Source organism: Procambarus clarkii, chromosome 76 (assembly GCF_040958095.1).
Source record: "Procambarus clarkii isolate CNS0578487 chromosome 76, FALCON_Pclarkii_2.0, whole genome shotgun sequence".
Classification (NCBI taxonomy): Eukaryota; Metazoa; Arthropoda; class Malacostraca; order Decapoda; family Cambaridae; genus Procambarus; species Procambarus clarkii.
Window position 1 is genome coordinate 6,942,373 of NC_091225.1, and position 6,000 is coordinate 6,948,372.

Below are 6,000 nucleotides of genomic sequence, written 5' to 3' on the forward strand. Positions count from 1 at the left end.
GGAACCCAACAAAACTCAACCGACTTAAATTTACTGTGAACGAGAAACAGCCAATGCTGGATCTCGACAACCACTGGATGAACCGGATTAAAGGACCCGAGAGCCATGAGGGCACTACGAGAGTCAACAACAACTACAAAGGAAGACTGACAACGAGAAAGCAGGAGACGAAGAGCATAGAGAATAGCACAAAGTTCCGCTGTAAAGATGCTAGTCTCCGGAGGCAAGCGACACATATAAGTGCGATCAGGAAAAACAACAGAGTAGCCAACACCGTCCGCTGACTTAGACCCATCGGTGAAGACAGAAACGGAGCGGGAGTGAGAAGAAAAGTGCTCGAGGAAAAGGCGTTTTAGAACCGTAGGAGGGGTAAAAGCTTTAGTGATACGGGTCAAGGATGTACAAAACCGCGGAAGAGGGACCCTCCACGGGGGCAAAGAAGGAACAACACGAGGAGAAACATCAGAAATACGAACGGAAAGAGAATCCTGCAGGCGAGATAACCGGACAGAAAGAGGGAGATGGTGAAGAGGAACAGGAACTGCAGGAGGGGTAAAAGTTAAAGCACGACAGAGGCGAGAGGAAGGATGTTGCAAGGACCGCGCAAGATAGCGAAGACAGTAGCGATCACGGCAGTCCTGGAGAGACAGGAAGCCAGTGTCAACATACAAGCTAAGGACGGGAGTCGAAAGAAAGGCACCTGAACTGAGGCGCAACCCAGTATGGTGCAAAGCATCAAGACGGCGAAGAGTAGAAGGAGAAGCAGACGAGTAAGCAGGGCAACCATAATCGAGCTTAGACAGGACGAGAGAGGAATGTAAAGCAAGGAGAGTGCGCCTATCTGCCACCCAAGAAGTATGGGACAAGACCCGAAGGAGGGTAAGGGCCTTAGAGCACTCAACACGGAGGTAAGAGATATGGGGAGACCAAGACAAACGAGTGTCAAGGAATAACCCCAAAAGCTTCGCGGAATCTTTGTATTCAAGGGGATGACCATAAAGTGACAAAGAGGGACGAAGAACAACCCGTTTCCGCGTAAAAGTCATGGCACAAGTCTTAGAAGTAGAGAACTTGAAGCCATGATCAGTGGCCCAAGACGACACGGCATCAATGGCAAGTTGAAGCCGGCGTTGAAGGAGAGGCGAATCATCACCCTGACAACAAAGGGTAAGATCATCGACATAGAGAGCGGAGAAGACACCAGAAGGAAGAGAGGAAAGAAGACCATTGAGGGCAACCAGAAAAAGAGTAGTGCTCAGAACACTACCCTGGGGCACACCTTCGTATTGCTGAAAAGAGGGAGAGAGAGCGGTACCAAGGCGCACCCGAAAGGAACGACGAGAGAGGAAGCCGCGGAGAAAGAGAGGGAGATGACCACGAAGGCCAAAAGAATGAAGTTGAGATAGGATATGATAACGCCAAGTGGTGTCGTAAGCCTTTTCCAGGTCAAAAATGACGGCAACAACGGAGGTCTTCGCAGCAAAAGCAGTACGAATATAGACCTCCAAGTTCACCAGGACATCTGTCGTGCTGTGGCACTTGCGGAAACCAAATTGAGAAGGGGAGAGGAGGTGATGGTGTTCCAGGAACCACATCAGACGAACGTTAACCATACGTTCAAAGAGTTTGCAGACACAACTTGTGAGAGCAATAGGGCGAAAGTCCTTAGGGGAAGTACCCAGAGACCCCGGTTTGCGAACAGGGAGGACAACGGCATCGAGCCAGTCCTCAGGGACTGACGACGACTCCCAGATCCGATTATACAGACTCAGTAAATACTGAGACGTGCTCGGAGGGAGATGGCGAAGCATCTCATAATGAATACCATCGGAGCCCGCCGCCGTAGAACCGCAGAGGGCCAGGGCAGAACGAAGTTCAGAGAGAGAGAAGGGATCATTATAGGGAAGCTGAAGATGAGTGCAGAAATCTAAAGGACGAGACTCAAGGACAGGTTTACGAAGAAGGAAAGATTGGGGAAGATGAAGACCAGAGCTAACAGAAGAAAAGTGGGAACCCAGTTCGGAAGCGACCTGCAACGGGTCCGCCACAAGAGTATCATGGAGGTGAAGGACCGGTGAAACATCGGGAACGAACTTACCCGCTATCTTGCGGATACGCTTCCAGATCTGGGCCAGAGGGGTTTCGGACGTAATTGTTGAGACATAAGATGCCCAACATTCACGTTTAGCCGTACGGATGGCCCTACGGGGCACCGCACTCGCTTTCCGAAAGAAAAGAAAAGAATCGGTCGTCTGCCTACGGCGGTGCCTCTTCCAGGCTGCACGCTTACAGCGGACAGCCCGAGCACAGTCCGCATTCCACCAGGGAACGCACTTCCGTGGACCTCGAGAGGAAGAGCGAGGAATAGAGCGGAGGGCAGCGTTGAAGACAGTGTCATGAAAAAGGAGGAGAGCGCGAGAGAGAGGCATAAGGGAGAGGTCAGAGAGAGCAGCACTGAGGGTAAATAGGGTCCAGTCTGCCTTAGCAAACTGCCACCTAGGGAAAGAGAGGGAAGGGCGAAAAGAGAAAAAGGAAACAAGGATGGGGAAATGATCACTTCCATGGAGGTCATCAAGAACCTGCCACGTGAAATCTAAGTAAAGAGAAGAAGAGCAGAGAGAAAGATCAAGACAAGAAAGGGTGCGAGTCCGAGAATCCAAATGAGTGGGCTCACCAGAATTCAGAAGAGACAGGGAAGAAGAGAGGAGAAACGGCTCAAGGAGGCGACCCCGGGTATTCGTCAGAACATCACCCCAAAGAGAATGACGACAATTGAAGTCACCCAGCAGGAGCACAGGCTCTGGCAAGGAGTCTAGGAGGTGTTTCAAATCAGGAAGAGAGAGCGGGACACTCGGGGGGAGATAAATGGAACAAATTGTGTACCATTTCCCCACAAAGCTACGAGCAGCAGAACAATGGAGAGGCGAAGGAAAAAGCAAAGGAACAAAGGGAACATTGGCACGAATCAAGAGAGCAGAAGAATTAGAAGACCCAGCAATGGCTGGGGGGGGGCGAGAGAAAGGAATAGCCACGAAAACGACCATGACGAGCACCAAGCATTGGCTCCTGGAGACAGACACAAAGGGGCGAAAACCGCGAAATCAGAAGTTGGAGTTCGAGGAAATTGGCGTAATAACCTCGAACGTTCCATTGAAGAATGGACAACGACGAGAAGAGAAAGGACAAAAACAGAGAACAAGGAAGAAACAAAGGCGAAAGAGCAACAGAGCACGTTAAAGAATATCAGGGTCGGGATCAGGGTCAGCAAAGTCAGGGTTAGGGGGCATGGGTAAACTGAGCAAAGACGGAGGGAAGGAAACGGGAGAACAGATAAGAGGTGGGCGGGCGGGGTCCGGAGGAGGAGGAGGAGGAGGAGGAAGAGGAGACAACGGAGAGGAGCAGTCAAGGACAGCAGCAGGAAGAGGGGGAGTAGAAAGAGGGGAGCGCACCTCAGCAAGAGCAGCAACCGAAAGGGAAGCAGGGGCCAAAGAAACCCCCAAAGCAGGAACAGGGGGCGCAATCACTGAAACGGGAGGGGAAGGAGCAACAGAGCCAGAAGTAGGAGCTGAGGAAGAAAGCGAAGCCTTCTTACCCGCCGGGGAAGAGGAAGGAGAGGAGCCAGGCTTTCGCTTCTGACTTAAAGAGACCGGTGTCCCAGCAACTACGTACCGGGCAACGGATTCCAGTGTCTCAACAGGAGAAGCCGAACGAGAGCACACACGACGGCCGTTAGGAGAGCGATGGACATCCGCCCGCACCGACAGGCGGTGGGGAGAGCCGATAGATGGAGGAAGAGGATGGGAAGGAGGATCGGAGGGGGACGAGGAAGAAGACACAGGAGACACGACAGACCGGGTAGAAGGAAGGGGAACCCCAGACAGAGGACCAGGAGGAGGATCCTTCGGGAGAGAACCCAAAGGAACAAAGGAGGGGGCAGTGGGCGCATCAGGGTCCAAGGCCCGGAAACGGTTGTGAGTCTGAGGAAGGCGGGAAGGACGAGGAGAGGAAGAGCGCAACACGCGAGCATAAGAGATATTAGCAAAAGGCGGGAGCCGGCGAACCTGGCGCCTCGCCTCAGGAAAAGATAAACGCTCCCGGTGCTTCAAGTCGAGGACGGCTGCCTCAAGCTTGTAATGGACACACGCACGGGAGAAGGTAGGATGGGCCTCACCGCAGTTGAGGCAACGAGCCTGGGGAGAAGTGCACTCCGACTTAGAGTGACCTTCACTCCCACACAAAGGACAGAGAGAGACAGTCCCAGAGCAGCGGAGGGCACCATGCCCAAACCTCCAGCACTTGTTACAAAGTCGAGGAGAAGGAATATACTCCTGGACAGAGCACCTAGCACCAGCAAGAATGACAGAGGATGGAAGGGTCCTACCATCAAAGGTCATCTTCACAACGCGAAGGGGTTGACGGCGACGACCACGAGGGGGACGAGTAAACGAGTCAACCTGGAGGACAGAATGGCCTTGGGCATCAAGGTTATGCCGAATATCATCGTGGCAATCCTGCAGATTCCGAACACCGGTTGCAACATGGGGTGGGAGGAGAATAGTGCCAACACTGGCATTCATCTGAACGTTCTTGGAGACCCGAACAGGGGTCTCGCCAAGGCAAGATAAGGCAGCCAAGCGGGAAGCCGCATCCTGAGAAGGAGCAGCAACGACACGTGTACCGAGACAAGTGGGGTTGAAAGTAACAGACGCATCCACGGAATCTACAAGATGCCGATGGAGGGAGAAATCGTCAAGAGGCGCAGAATCAAGAGGGAGGAGATCAAAGTATTTGGCCCATGAAGCAGGACCAAACAAGGCCTGATACGCATCGGCACGAGAAGGAATCGAGCGAGTGCGGTTGGGGCGCGAACGACGTTGAGAATCCCTAGAGAGAGAGGGGTCAAAAGGCGCAGTAGTCACAACGAAAGACTTAGCCACACCAGGGGACGAAGTGGTCACCACCGGGGGCTGGAGGCTCGACCCAACCACAGAGGAGGGAGGGGAGCTGGGGGAAGAAGTCAGGACGGTCAAAGGAGGAGCAACGTCGGGGCCCAACGCAGCGGGAGCTACAGAGCCTGGTCTTCCAATACAGGCCGACTCGGGGGCTTGGTCGCCCACCCCACGAGCCTGAGAGGGTACAACGGAAACATTCAACGACATAGAGACGAAAAATGACAAATTCATCCACGAATGTGCCCCCATACCCACCATGGAGCCACAATTAGAGGCAGGACACCCAACAGGAAGCTATCGCCGATCATGCCGGGGCCCCCTAGGGGTGCGTCCCCAGCAAACACAAATCATCTACACAACGTTCGCCTATCTCTTGCCATAGGTGTGGGAATGATTTGCATTGAGAATGGTGCAGGAGAGCCTTTGAGAAACTTTTACTCAAAAAATCCAAACACAAAGGTTTAATTATAAATTGTTTTTCTACAATTATTTTCTTCCAAATGTAAAACAAATAGTTTTTACATGTTTAAATATAAAATTTATGGTGTTTTTTTGTAAAATTCATTAATAAATTGTGAATGATATATATTGGCTGAGTGAAACCTTTATAATCCATTTAGTTATAATTTGAACAGAAAAAAGTATTTTTCCAAATTTTCTAAAAATTGCTCTTTTTAACACAATTTGACTCCTTATACATTCCACTAAACACTATATCATGTTTAAATATATAATTTATGTATTATTCTCTAAAATAATTTATATAAATTATATAAGTTGCTGGAAAGTGGTGTTAAGGATTTTGAAAACATTTTGTTGTGTTAATATGTTCTTATTAACTATGTCTCAAGTTCACAGTTTATCAAACAAGAATATTAACATTCGTCAACTCTTAAAATCTTATATGTTATCTTGCTGGTGCAAAAAAGGGTGAATCTTTAGGAACAGCTATAGTATCTATATATCACAAATGGTGTTTTCCCTAACTCAAACAATGTAGGGTTTATTATTCTACACATATTTCTAATGACTCTTAGATGTTTACATT